The sequence below is a fragment of the Pteropus alecto genome, unplaced genomic scaffold (assembly GCF_000325575.1).
Source record: "Pteropus alecto unplaced genomic scaffold, ASM32557v1 scaffold52, whole genome shotgun sequence".
NCBI classification, from domain to species: domain Eukaryota; kingdom Metazoa; phylum Chordata; class Mammalia; order Chiroptera; family Pteropodidae; genus Pteropus; species Pteropus alecto.
This window is the reverse complement of record NW_006433941.1, coordinates 5,471,018-5,486,149: the sequence shown is the minus strand read 5'-3', so window position 1 is coordinate 5,486,149 and position 15,132 is coordinate 5,471,018.

Genomic DNA, 15,132 nt, shown 5'->3' with positions numbered 1-15,132 from the left:
ATATGGCTAATGTGACAAGACAGAAAGGAACAGTAGGAGGAGATGGAGAGGAAATAGTAATCCAGGCCAGGAAGGGCCTTTTGGGGACTGCAAAGATTTTAGCTTTGCTCCAGAGGACCCAGGAAGTCACAGGGGGATTCTGAGCAGAGCAGGAGTATAATCTGATCCCTCTGGCTGCTGTGAGCAGCGTGGTCTATGGGGGCAAAGGTGGAAGCTAGGAGACCAGTGATGGTGCAGGGAATGATGACAGTGGCTTGGATCAGCGTGGCAGAGGTGAGCTATGCTCAGATTCTGGCTCTGTGTTAAAGATTGAGCTGACAAGATTTTGATGACATGTTTGAACTCCTTTAATTCCCACAACAGCCCTATAGGAAGGCATATTTATCAGAAGAAGAAGCAGGTCGGAGACATGATGTAACTTGTCCAAGGCTTGCTGACAGCAGAGTGGCAGAACAGGACCTGAACTCAGACCCTAGTGCCCTGCTCTTCATGGTGGAGGCAAACGGTTTGCTGTAGTGAGGTCATTGTGTGCCTCCCAGTTCTGATATTTCTTTAGTAGGCTTTACTGAAGTCTGACAAGCATGCAGAGGAGCACACCACTTGAGAAGTGTCCTTACGCTTGGTATGCCGGTGCTGCCAGCACCCGGGTCAAGACCTAAATCATCACTAGTCCCCCAGGATCCCCTTGGCCTCCTCCCAGAAGTCACCATGATCTGACCTCTAACTCCAGAAGTGATTTTGCCTGTTCTTAAATTTCCTATAAATGGAATGTTTCAGTATGTTCCCTTTTGTCTTGCTTCCTTCAGTCAACATTATTATATCAATAATGTTCAGCTGTACAGTGTAGAATAATTGTAGTTTGTCCACTCTCACTGCTGAGTGGTATTCCTCTGAATGATGCAGAGCAGTTAGTTACTCATTTACCGTTGATGGCTAATCTGGGCTGTTTCCAGTATGGGGCTGTTATTAACAGAGCTGTTATAACCTTTCCTGGGTTCTCGGTGTCCGCACATGTGTCTGCAGGTGTCTACCTGGGAGTAGAACCGCCAGTTCCTAGGCAGACATACGTCCAAGTGCCATCCATACTGCCAGTTCTCCTGAGTGGTTGTATCAATCCATGTAGAAGGATTTTAATCAGATCTGCGATTTAGGAAGCAGAGTCCTTCCCTTTATTATTCAACTCCCTACACTTTAAGTCGCTTGCCCTATCCAAGACTACAATCTGTCCATTTGTGGAAGGATCCCCTGTCAGGTGGCTCTGTCAAGGGCCGGCGGGTTATTAGAGTGACTCACAGACTTGGGCCCCCCTCTTTCTGCTTCTTTGATCCCCTTAAGAACCCTCACTCACTTCAAGGCCTCTCAGATCTGCACCTTCATCCTAAGTCTCTTTTCTGAGGTCAGCTCTGGCTAGCCAGCTACCACTAAATACCTCTCTTGACCTTATCTTAGGTTCTCAAATTCCACTGCCCAAAGCAGAACTCACCATCTGCCTCTCAACCCTCATCCTCCTCACATTTTCCATCTCAGTGACCGCAAAAAGGGCTGGCAGTCAGTAACCTTGCTGGTCGAGCCACAGTCCTCCCTTGGCTGCTCAGCCTATCACTGGCTAAATGACATCAATTCCCTCTCTTTAATATTGCAAAGATTTCCTCTTGTCTCTGCCCCACAGCCACTACCGCAGGCCAGACCTAAAATGGTCTCTCCCGCCCTCTCCTTAAAATCCTGAGGATGAGGTCCAGTCTGAGTTCTCCACACTGTAGCCACAGGGAACCTCCAAAATTGAAGTCAGCTTGTGGCTCTCTTCTACCTCAAACTCCAGTGCTGGCAATATGGGAAAGCACTGACAGTCACCTGTTCCCTGTCAACTTTTTTTACATGAAAAGTAGCATAACAGCTCTCTGCTCTGCACTTTGACTTTCACTCACTGCATTCTGGAGGGCTTTTCTCAGCACTGTGAAAAGGGAGATGACAGCCAGACATCACACACCTTCAGGTGGCATGCAGGAGCCAGTGCCCAGCACCATCTATGAAGGAGCAATACAGAAGAAAACTGGTGGGGGGCGGGGGAGGGGAGTGAGCCTAGATCTAGTCATTTTGCCTTAAAAAATTTTTTTAAAAAGTTAAAAAGAAAAAAAAGCATCCGGGTTCCCCACCACTTGCAGAATAAAGGTCAAAGTCTTCATCTTCCCACTCATGTCCCTTCCAGCAAATGTCCCACCCCACTTCCTGCTTCTCAGTTCCCCTGACTGATTCAGGGCTGTCTCCCCAACCACCTGTGGCTTTCTCCCTCTAACCTTTGTTTATTATTCTTTTCCAATAGGTAACATTCATTCTCTCTCTTGTTCTCTACACATAGAGGTAATCACTGTTTCAGTTTCTTGTTTCTCCTCCAGAATTTTTAGGCATATACCAAGCACATAGAAACAGACACCCATTCCCTGTCAACTTTTTTACATGAAAAGTAACATAACAACACTCTCCTCTGCACTATGACTTTCACGCACTGTGTTCTGAGGGCTTTTCTGATCATTACATTGTGACATCTTCATTCTTTAATACAGCGGCATAACATTCCATTGTGCAGACATGCAGCAGTGTACTTAACCAATCTCCTATTCCATTTTGTGGATGGGCCGCAGTGTACTTAACAATCTCCTGTCGATGGACATGGAGGTTATAACCACTCTTCTGTTCTTGCAAACAGAGCTGTAGTGAACAACTGTGTGCACGCATTGTTTCCAGTGCTTTCTCTTGACCCACCTGTTGCCTATGCTCCCTCTATCACAAGTACCTCCCCCTCCTCAACCCCTCCTTTCCCTTAAACTTTTACCCATGCAACCCCTGTTCATCCTTCAACTCTTGGGTTAGATATCACTTTATTTGCGGGATTAAGATAAACATATGAGTATTTAAGAACAAAAGCTCTGGAGTCAAATAGGTTGGAGTTTGAAACTCATCTCTTCCACTTACAAGGAAAGTTATTACATTCTCTGAAGCTATTTCCTCTTGGCAAAATGCATATGATGATACTACCTCTCTCATTGGTCTGTTGCAAGGATTAAATGAGATAATGTATGTGAAGAGGCTTTAGAACACTGCCTGGACCATAGTAGGTAATAAATAAATGATGCTATTATTATTGTTGTTGCGTAGATGGCCTTTCCTTCAGAATGCCCTTCCTCCAGCTCCCACATATAAATCATATTATTAAGGCTTAAGTTACATGCCTGTTCTTAATCTATTCAACTGAAATAATTTCTCTTTCTTCCATACTCTCCCATATCCAAATGTACCAGTCCAAAAAGCTTTTGGCTGCAAGTAACAGGAAACTCATTCAACGATGGTCTTATGATGTCTGGAGGTTATTTTTCTCATACATTGAGAAGTTGGGAGGTTAGAGCTATAGGCATTGATTCGTCTACTCAATGGAGTCATTAAAGACGTAGGCAAATCTTTCCTTTCTTCTCTTCCACATCTTTATTGCATTGCCTATTGGTCTTTAAGATTTTTGCCTCTGTGTTACAAGGTAGTTGCTGTAGCTCTAGTCATCATACCACCTTCAAAGCCAGGAGGCAAAGATGGCCACTGTAGGTCTTTCTCAGAAACCCTCTGGCACATTTCCATCACACAGAACTGGGCCACATGCTCACCCCAAGACAGGGACTGCCTTCTCCAAAACCTAGAAACACACTATTCCTGAAAGAGATCAAAATTCTCTCAGGAGGAAAAAAAGAATACCTGGGAAGATGGCCATAGTGTGTTACACTCAGTAGGCACCTCTCTTTAGATATTGATAATTTTTCACCTTTATAATAGTTTTATCTCCCTTATTAAACTGTAGGCTTGCTGAGGGAGGTCCCATTTCCAAGCACCTCCATATCCTCCACTGCACCAAGCACAGCATCTGGACACAATAAGGGCTCAGTTATCATTTGTGGCTGTTGGATGGATGGACAACCTCAAAGCCATTGTCCAGATACAGCAGACAAGGATTCTGACTGGAGAGCCTCCCTGGGAAATCTGAATTCTGTGTGTGAAAGCAACTTAACACTAAGATGCTACCTTCTGCTCCCACCCCCTAGGGCTTAGTTTCTTCTCATGACAATGGGAATCAATGCCACACAGTCCTTCCCCCATTCTTCTTTCTTATGCTTATTTCCCTCAGGAACCCTGTGCCTATGTGTGTTTGGGTTAACCTGAATCAAGAAGAATGAGTCACCCTGCCCAACACACTCAGAGGAAAGGGTTTGCCTGTGAAGGGCTGTCTCCTAAGTACTCCGCCTGAGGATGGGAGAGGCCAGGCTGTGTGTACTGCTTCTGGGAGGTACCAGAGTCTTCAATTGGTGTGTGAGTGAGTCACCTTTCATGGCTGTATCAGAGGCAGCTGCCAGGCTGGAGGACGAACCCATTCCCCTACCACCCCACCACCCCTCTGCCAAGGGTGCTGCTGAGCACCAAAGTCACACTGCCTTGGCCTCCAAAGGCACAAGTGGTGACCAAGTCTTTACCATATCCAATAGTGCCTCTCCCCTTTGAGGTGATATATGAGGCAGTCCAGGCTCTGTGTCTGTCTCAGCTGCAAATGACACTGTCCACAAAACCATGAAATAAAGATATGGATGGATGGATTCTTCACTTGGCGGTGGCTCATTTTTCATTTGGCTAAAGTTCTTGTAACTTCTTAGGTTCTACCCCCAAGCTGCCCTCCTTCATTCATAAGAATCAGAACATGAGGCACTATGGTGATAACATATTTGGGTGTGCATAGTATCAACTTATATGCCATATTATAAGTTGCCAAAATGCAAAATATTAAAATATAATAAAATACAATAATCACTAAAACCAAATCGGAGGTCATTTTATTTTTATTTTTATTTTTTGATGATGCAGAAGACACATCCAGAATTTGGGGTGGGACCTGACTCTGGTCATGAGGAGTCCCCACCAGCCAGGATGGCACAGCTTATGGACTTTCTGGTTTTTGGAGATTGGTGGTCTGGAGTCTGGATAACTAGGAATTAGGTTAAGAAGTCAGTCTTCTCTCCTTCAAGATCACTTGAGAGATGGCATGACTCTGTCCCTCTTGAGTTTCAGAGGGTCAGTGAACACTTGATTCCTGGTCTCTGTCTGGCTCATTTTAGTAATTACTCTTTGTATGAGCCCACTTCACCCTGTGGCCTTGGCCTAGGATCTAGTAAAATGTTCTCCTGGATGTGGAGGGCAGAAAACTTCATTGCCACATTTCAGGCAAGCTTTCAACACCATTCTGTCCCTCTGTGTCCCATCACACAGGTAAGCTAAGGTGTCTAGAGTGGTTAGGACAGAGCCTAACATGGCTTAGTGTTTGTCAGCAGTGCGCTGTCCCCAGCATCATTCAAAGCTGCCATTCCCTCTCCCTCCCACAGCTGGTCTGATCCAGCAGCATCCTCCTGGAATCACCCTGTCAGCTACTTCCAGAGTCTGTCTCAGGCATTCTGTTTCAGGTCTTGATTCTCTCTGCCCTCCCACGCAGCTGGTGTGGACCCCACCTAAGGATGGGCTGTAGAGGGCCACCCATTCTCATCAGGCATGCTCTTCTCTCTCTCTGAAAGACTGGGAGGTAATCCACTTGGGGCCCAGAGGAAATCAGGCTCAGACCCACGTTAATAAAGGAATTCCTTTTTGAATCACTTCTAGTAGTTGGCCATCCATCTCTATGGGAGTCTCTCAGCTAAGCCTGGCCCTGTAGGGCTCTGCTTTTATTACAGTTGTAGGAGAGAGTGTGGTTGCTAGTTTTCACATGCCTTCATTTAACCCACATATCTACAGTTTTTTCTGTCTACATTGTGAGCATCTTGGAGGCTCCCTCACTCCCTCCCCCCAACCCAATCCTGGTCTCAACTGGCACATAGCAGATGCTCAATAAATGGTTGTAGAGCTGATGTTAAATTTAGCTGGAGATAATATGCTGGTTCCTCCAAAAATTAAAAATAGAATTACCATATATCCAGTAATCCCACCCCTGGGTATATACCTGTGATACTGGGATTCATAATAAGAAATACATAATTGGTCTTCAACTATTTCTAGCACAGATCTTCTAAAACTCTTGAAATTTCCTAAGAGAGACAAAGATGTCTTTTGTTACATTAAGGAGGCAACTCTTGGACCCCACCTAAGGATGGGGGCTGGTTATCAGAGAAACTAACCATGTAATTTGAGGGTTAGAACTTACAGTCTCACTCTTTTTTTTTTTTTTAATTTTCCAATTACGGTTGACACTCAATATTATATTAGTTTCGGGTATACAGCATAGTTGTTAGACATTTATATAATTTACCAAGTGATTCCCCCCAATAAGTCTAGTACCCACCTGACACCATACATAGTTATTACAATGTTATTGACTATATATCCCTATGCTGTACTTCACAGCCCTGCGATTAATTTGTGACTGCCAATTTGTACTTAATCCCTTCACCTTTTCACCCATCCCCCCACTCCCCTGCCATCTGGCAACTATCAGTTTGTTCTCTGTATCTGTGAGTTTGTTTCTCTTTTGTTTGTCCATTTATATTGCTTTTTTAATGCCACATATAAGTGAAATCATATGGTATTTGTCTTTCTCTGTCTGACTTATTTTACTTGGCATAATACCCTCCAGGTCCATCCACGCTGTTGCAATCATAAGATTTCATTTTTTATGGTCAAGTAATATTTCATTGTATATATGTACCATGTCTTCTTTATCCAATCATCTGTTGATGGACACTTACGTTACTTCCATATGTTGGCTATTGTAAATAATGCTGTAGTGAACAAAAGCATACATAAACTTTTTTGAATTAGCATTTTGAATTTCTTTGGATAAATATAAATATGATAGTTCTATTTTTATTTTTTGACGAAATTTCATATTGTTTTCCATAGTGGCTTCATCAACTTGTAATCCCACCAATGGTGCACGAGGGTTTCCTTTTCTCCACATCCTCACCAACACTTGTTGTTTGTTGATTTGTTGATGATAGCCATTCTGACAAGTGTGAGTTGACATCTCATCGTGGTTTTAATTTACATTTCTCTGATAATTAGTGACGTGGAGCATCTTTCCATATGTCTAGTAATTATCTGCGTGTCTTCTTTGGAGAAATACCTATTCAGGTCTTCTGCCCATTTTTTAATTGGATTGTTTGGTTTTTGTTGTTGAGTTGTATGAGTTCTTTATAAATTTTGGATAGTAACAACTTCTCAGATGTATCATAGGCAAATATCTTCTCCCATTTTGTAGGTCGTCTTTTTGTTTTGTTAATGATTTCCTTTGATGTGCAAAATCTTTTTAGTTTAATGTAGTCCCATGTACTTATTTTTAATTTTGTTTCTCTTTCCTGAGGAGACATAAAAAAAAAATTACTAAGAGCAATGTCAAAGAGTTGACTGCCTATGTTTTCTTCAGGGGTTTTATATTCAAGTCTTACATTTAGGTCTTTAATCCATTTTGAGTTTATTTTTGCATATGTTATAAGAAAGTGGTCTAGTTTCATTTTTCACATGTGTCTATCCAGTTTCCCCAATACCATTTATTGAAGAGACGGTCTTTACTCCATTGTATATTCTTGCTGCCTTTGTCATAGATTGATTTACCATATACGTATGGGTTTAATTCTGGGCTCTCTATTCTACTCCATTGATCTGTGTATCTGTTTTCATGCCAGTACTGCATGGTTTTGATTACTACAGCTCTGTAGTATAGTTTGATATCAGGTAGCATAATACCTCCAACTTCGTTCTTCTTTTTCAAGATTACTGTGGCTATTTGGGTGGGTGTGTGTGTGTGTGTGTGTGTGTGTGTGTGTGTGTATTTTGTGGTTCCATATAAACTTTAGAATTATTTGTTATAGTTCTGTGAAAAATGCCATTGGTTCTTGATAGGGATTGCATTGAATCCATAGATTGTTTTGGGTACTGTGGACATTTTAGTGATATTAATTCTTCCTATCCATGAGCATGGCATATGCTTTCACTTATTTGTATTTTCTTCAATTTCTTTCTTCAGTGTCTTATAATTTTCTGAGAACAAGTCTTTTTATCTCTTTGGTTAAATTTATTCCTAGGTATTTTTTTCTTTAATGGAATTGTAAATGGAATTTTCTTTATTTAAATTTTTATTTATTTTAATTTTTTTTAAATTATGATGACATCAGTAATGAAATTCAGTAAGTTTCAAGTATACAGTTCAACAGTAAGGCATATATATATTGCATTGTGTGTCCACCGCCTGGATTATTTTCTTAATTTCTCTTTCTGATAGTTTGTTATTGATGTATAAAAAGGCAATCAATTTCTGAATATTAATTTTATAGCCTGCTACTTTACTGAATTCACTTATCAGTTCTAATTTTTTAGTGGAATCTTTAATGTTGTCTACATATAGTATCATGTCATTTGTAAATAATGACGGTTTTACTTCTTCCTTCCCAGTTTGGATGGCTTTTATGTCTTTTTCTTGTCTGACTTCTGTGGCTAGTACTTCCAATACTATGTTGAATAAAACTGGTAAAAGTGTACATCCTTGTCTTGTTTCTGATCTTAAGGAAAATACTTTTAGCTTCTTACCATTGAGTATGATGTTAGCTGTGAGTTTTTTATATAGCCTTTATATAGAGGTTTTATATGGCCTTTATACAGAGGTTTGTTCTCTCTATTCCCACTTTGCTGAGAGTTTTTATCATAAATGGATGCTGGATTTTGCCAAATGCTTTTTTTGCATCTATTGATATGATCATGTGATTTTAATCCTTCATTTTGTTTATTTTCAGCCCCATTCCTTGACCTCCAGGGAGGGGAGAGAGGCCTAGGTAACAATTATGCCTAGGTAACAAAGCCTCCATAAAAACCCCACAGGATGGGGCTCAGAGAGTTTCCCAGTTGATGAACATGTGGAGATTTGAGAAGAGTGATGTGCCCAGAGAGAGCATGTAAGCTCTACGCCCACATACCATGCCCTATGCATCTCTTCCATCTAACTGTTCTTGAGTTATAGCCTGTGAAAATAAACCAGTCATTTAGTAAGTAAAATGTTTTTCTGAGTTCATGAGCCACTCTAGAAAATTAATTGAACCCAAGGATGGAATTGTAGGAATTTCCAATCTGTAGCCTGTGGGTCAGAAGACCAGGTGACAACCTAGACTTGATTAAAGTATGAAGGACAGGGTGGGATGGGGTAGGATAGGGTCGGGGGGAACAGTCTTGTAGGACTGAGCCTTCACCTGTAGGATCTGACACTGTCTGAGTAGACAATGTCAGAACTGAGTTGAATGGTGGGACACCAGCTGGTGACAAAGAATTGCCTGTTGGCGTGGGGAAACCGTTCCTCCCACATTGGAACTAGGTTCGAGAACCCAAAAGAATTTAAAGTAGGAACACAAACAGATATTTGTACACTCATGTTCATAGCAGCATTATTGTGAGCATTATTCACAATAGCCAAAATGTGGAAGCAACCTATGTCCATCAATGAATGAAAGGATAAAAAATGGTATAGCCATACAATGGAATATTATTTGGTCTTTAAAAGAAAGGACATTGTGACACATGGGTGAGTATTGAAGATATTATGCTAAGTGAAATAAGTCATCACAAAAGAACAAATAGTGTGTGATTCCACTTATATGAAGTCCTTAGAGTAGTCAAATTCATAGAGACAGAAAGTAGAATGGTGGTTGTCAGAGGCTTGGAGGAGAAAATGGGGAGTTAGTGTTTGATGCGATAGAATCTCAGTTTTGCAAGATGAAAAACATTCTGGAGATGGATGATGGTGATGCCAACATAACAATGTGAGTATATTTAATGACATTAAACTATACACATAAAATGGTTAAAATGATAAATTTTATGTTATGTAAATTTACCACAATCAAAAATTAAATTAATTTTTTAAAATTAGCCAAGTATTTCTAAATGCCACACTGTTTTGGTGCTGCTTTATGTACAGTGTTCAGTATGATACGAAACATGATGGGGAAAGATTAATCTTACTGACTTTTAATTGGGCTTAAGGTAGAAGCTTTGCTATTTTAGCCTTGTCCAAAGTGCAGGGGTCCACCTGCTGGTAGGATGCCAGAATTGCAAGCTAAGTACTAGGATTTCTTCTGCTCTAGGGGGCCAGAGTGGGAATTTGTTGAGCTTGATTATAAGGGCTATGATAGGAATGCACAAGCATCTCACACAGGAGCTTGACACAGAGCTTCTTGGCTGGCATTGCCAAGTCCTGGGAGGTGAAGAGATTCTTTGCTTTGGTTTAGCTTAATCTCCCCCACAGAAAGGGACTAGAAGGCCCAGAAAAATCTGCTCCCCATGCCCACAGCTAGCTATATATTTCCTTTGGCTTCTGTCTGCAGGATAAAATATACAGAGGTTTAGGGAAAACAAAGAAGGGGAAGGACAGTGGGTGCTCACCTGGACATCTGATTCACTGCTCACCAGGAGGCCCATTTGGAGTTGAAATCCTTGCCCTGCACTTTCCTCACTCAGCCCTGAAATCAAAAACAACCCCCTGGCTGGGGTCCTAATGAGCTTCTGACGAGCACAGCCTGCCCTTTTGACACAGAAAACACAATTAGACATGCACAAGTGGCCTGTGAAATACCAGGCTGGGCACTGGACACTTCAGCTCTCCAAGAGTTCTACCCCAGGCTTTCTTGGGAAAACACTGCTTTAGCTCGTTAGGGGTGATAATGGCTAATAACACAAAGAGAACATTGTGTTTTGGTTTCAAGCCCTCTCCTAGTATCAGACCACCAGGGCAGGAAGACAGAAGGGTGTGTGAGTGTGTGTCAGTGTTTCAGGGCGAAGAAACTGGAGTAAAACACGTTGGTGTTAAGATCGAGGTCTCACCTCCAGCAGTCTGTGACTTTTGGAAAGTTACCAACTCTTAGGGCCTCAGTCTTGTTGCCTGTAAAATTAGGATAATAATAGAAACTTCCCTCCCCCTGGTGTGGTGATTAAATGAAATATTGTAGATAAAGCACTTGGCCCAAGGCCTGCGTCATAGTTAGAACTCATTCAACACTGGCTATTATTAAAAGAACAAGCTTTATGTGTTTTAGTCTATTTAAGAAGCCATTCTCAAATGCCTCTTTGTAAATGCCCATGCAGAAGCAGCCTGTGAAAACAGAAATCACAGTCTTTACCCTCACAGAACTTTAGGACTGAGGGGACTTCGAGAAAATTAATCTGGCCAGGGTCACTTTGAACCTGAAATGTTTGAGGGCAAACCATGAGGCAGCTGTGGCTCACTTTCAGGCCTGTTTGCCCTAATTTTTGTTAGTTTCTTTCCTTAGGTGGTGGAGGAAGGGCTTGTTTTTGTGGGCTGGAGAGAGCAGGGTAAGGATCATTGGTCCATTTAAGGCTATAGTAAAGAAGTGAAATTTGCTCTGCACTTGCTTGTAACTGCTACAAGCCCATTATTTTCTAGTTATGGTGATGGAATTGTACATCAAATGAAGGGAAGCAAAAATGAACAAACAAAACTTTCGAAACAGGGATTAGTCACTTTTTGTCTCACATTGGAGAGAACAAAAATGGATCTACCAGTCAGGTGTTCAAATCTTCATTCTCTTATTCTCTCTCTCTCTCTCTCTCCTCTTTTCTTTCTTTTGGCATTCATTGATAGCTTCGAGCATACACAGTAGACTCTCAGTTCATGATGTCAGATTAAAAGAGAGCCTTTCTCTCTCCCAGAATCCACATACAGAATTTCGTGGAGAGATTCTGATGGCTTTGCTTGGTCACTTGCTCTCTCCTTGAACCAATAATTCTGGGCAAGGAAATGGGACACCACAGTTGGCCAGACCTGGGTCCCATGCTTACCCCTGCATCCAGAGGATGATGTGACCAGCAACTCCACAGGACCCACATGGGACTGATGGAGATGTGCGGTAGACAAAACTGTCTATACCAGTGAGAGGTCGAAAATGTGAGGTAGACAAGTTTGCAGCTGATGCAAACTTTATCTTGGCCTTTCACTCAATTGTGCTTAAAATGACCGGTCTGGCACAATTTGAAGGGTCAGCCTACTTCTTTGTATTGAAAAGCTGAGACATTTCTAACTATTCTTGAATCAAACCACATGAGTGAGGACTAAGTGTTCCCAAGTGGGGCTAACGATACAGCACTGTGGCAGCAGCTCCATGCCTTGTCTCTTGACTGATAATTATGTCCTGATGGAGTCCCCTTCCCACCAAGTAGGACTGACCTGGGAACCAACAAGATATTGCAGAAATGACTTCAAGGCTAGATCATAAAATACATTGCGGCTTCTGCCTTGCTTTCTTTAGATCATTATCTGGGGAAGCCAATACTATGGAGAAGTCCAGGTTGTGAGGAACTAAGGCCCCCAACCAATAGCCAGCTTGTGGGTGAGCCACCTTGGAAGTGGCTTTTCAGCCCCAGTCCAGCCTTCAGATGATGCAGCCCCAGCTGTATCCTCATGCGAGACCCCGAGCCAGAACTATTCAGCTAAGCCTCTTCTGATTTCCTGACCCACAGAAACTGCATGAGATAATAAATGTTCATCGTTGTTTCAAGCCACTAAATTTTGTGGTAATGTTTTACATAGAAGTAGATAACTGATACAGGCATATTACGATCTCCTCTTTACTTCATAGGGACAGAGTCACTTGAAAAGTTTCCTTGGACCATTTTTAAAGCACTTCTCAATGACCCTATTAGTTATTGTTACAAATTTTAAATTTTACAATGTCACAGTTGGAATCATGCTGGTACAACAGGGCTGGTTTTACTGTCAACACTGTGGTCATCTGAGCCCAGCCATTTTTTCAGATGAGTCTCCCTCATTCTCCCACAAACCCTTAATCACTTAGGTGCCAATATCTGTGCTCCTCCCACAGAGAGCCACCTGTGGGCACATTTCTGATCTTGCGCAGTCACTAGTGTGTTTTTTTCCACTCCCTGATGATCCAGACATTACCATTCATCAGGAACTCTTCTGCAAAACTTTCCAAAGTACTCCATCTCCCTCCTCTCCCATCGCTGAACTCCAATAATTGAAAGAAATGCCATGCAATTTAGTAATTGCTTGGCATACCAGCCGGCACTCTGCAAATCACAGAAAACCCAGCTCACACAGGCTCATGTAACCCAGCTGGTTCTGGGTTCAGGTGGTGTCCTTGGAACTCTATCTTCTACTCCTTTTGGCTCTGGTTTCCTGGGAGCGCGGAATCCCAAAGCCCCACTAGGTGGGGCAGGACAACGTGACCCACAGCCCCTCCAGGGCCACGTGGTAGTGGAGAGGCACTTTCCCAAAGGAAATAGGACTGGTGGGGAAATTCATTTGAAAAACAGCAACTGTCCGCATCCATCAGCACACCCTTGATATTCACTTTTACTGTCAGTTTCCACCCTGTCTCTCTGGTGGACACTTAGAATCCTCAAGGTCAGGGTCCATTTCTTTTGCTCTTACAGCAATGCATAAGTAGAAATGGTCCCCTTATCTTGTCTTTGCTTGCATAACTTCTGTGACAGGGAACTCATTACTTCCAGAAGTAATTCCTTTTGTGGAATTAGTCTCCTCTCTGTGATTGTCACCCATTGGGCCAGTTCCGCCTAATATCGAAGAACACTAATCACTAATCACCATATTTCTTCTCCCTCCATTCCTTCTCTTCTGCCCATAAGTCAGCAATGGATGGGGTGGATATGCAGGACCATCATCGAGGAGGAGGCGCTATGTTTTGTCCTTCTGGCATGGTACAGAGCTCCTTCACTCCAAATCAGACCTGACTACCTTTAGGAAAAATCTTGCCATCTCATTTTCCCTTGCCTAAAATAGCCACTTCTGTATTGGGGTCCCAGGGTGGTGGGGAGCCGAGAAAGGGATGTGGTAAATCATCCAGAGATGCCTGGTTTGGAAACATTCCTGGAAATGTCAATGTTGACATCAGCCAAACATTAGGCAAGGCACTTATGGTTGGCCATTAACCCAGTGTAAACAGAATGGTGAGGAAAATCAAAACAGGGGCTGGCAAATCAAAGAGAAATAAGTCATGGATAAATATATCCTCTATGGAGTATGACTTTCTTCTAAAGGAATCTGTAGTTGTTTACAGATAATATTGATGTCTGCTATTCCATCTCATGACAAATTAAAGTGATAGACAGCCAGACGCTGTCAGGGTCATAAATGGGATGTGTGGTTCTTTTAAGATAATAAATTAAGTTTCCTTCTCGCAGTTGCATGGGCAATCTCAAAGTTAAAAGACAATCAGTGCACAGCTTTGAGGTGTCTGCCCTCATTTTTTCTCAAGCCATTTGGTCTCTGGGCCAGGCTAGTTCCTATCTTCTGCCTGATGGGACATTGTGTACCATCTGTGAAGAGGCAGGCCACACTCTTTTCTAAATAAAAGATGATCATTTCCACCTGAGTTGCATTTAGATGAGCCTCTCCCAGCCACCTCCTGGTCCCTAGGCAGGGTTGACAGAGCACACAAGACTCCTATACCCCAAGGTCTCTGTGTCGTGCTCCTTGGGCACTGTCCACCAAGGAGGACAACTTGCATTTGCTGTACTGCCAAGGGCTGTCAGCTTATGCAACTGAGAAAACTACATGATTTTCTGGGAGCCGTTGAACATATCCAATGGTCTCTTCCCTGTTCTCTGATGATCTTGCTGTCCCTGTGCTGGTCACCTTGCTATACTCTCAGAACGGTGAGCAAGGAAGCAACTGGCAGAAGAGGCCGCAGGGTCGGGAGGATGTAGTCAAGACTCATCTGAGTACAGGAGTGTGAACTTAATTTGAGAGAGAGGGTTGAAGGGCAGGGTTGTAGGAGGTAGAAGGCAGGGAGAGTGTATATTTTTCCTGAAAGGTCATTGGCTCTGTTAGAATTCTTAACCAAAGCAGGAGTGACCCTGTGCCCCCAGGATTCCAAAGGCTTCTCTGGAGTAAAAGACTGGGGGTTCAGCAACTGGGCTCAGTCTTGACCTGTTCATGAGCATGGAGGAGGGGCTGCCAAGCCAAGTTCTCAAGACATGATTGAAGGCTACCTGCCTCTCCATCCCCTGGAGAGAATGGGTCTCCTGAATCAGGATTGCTAGAGGTGGGACTCAGGTGTTTCTCATGCTCACCAGACCCTT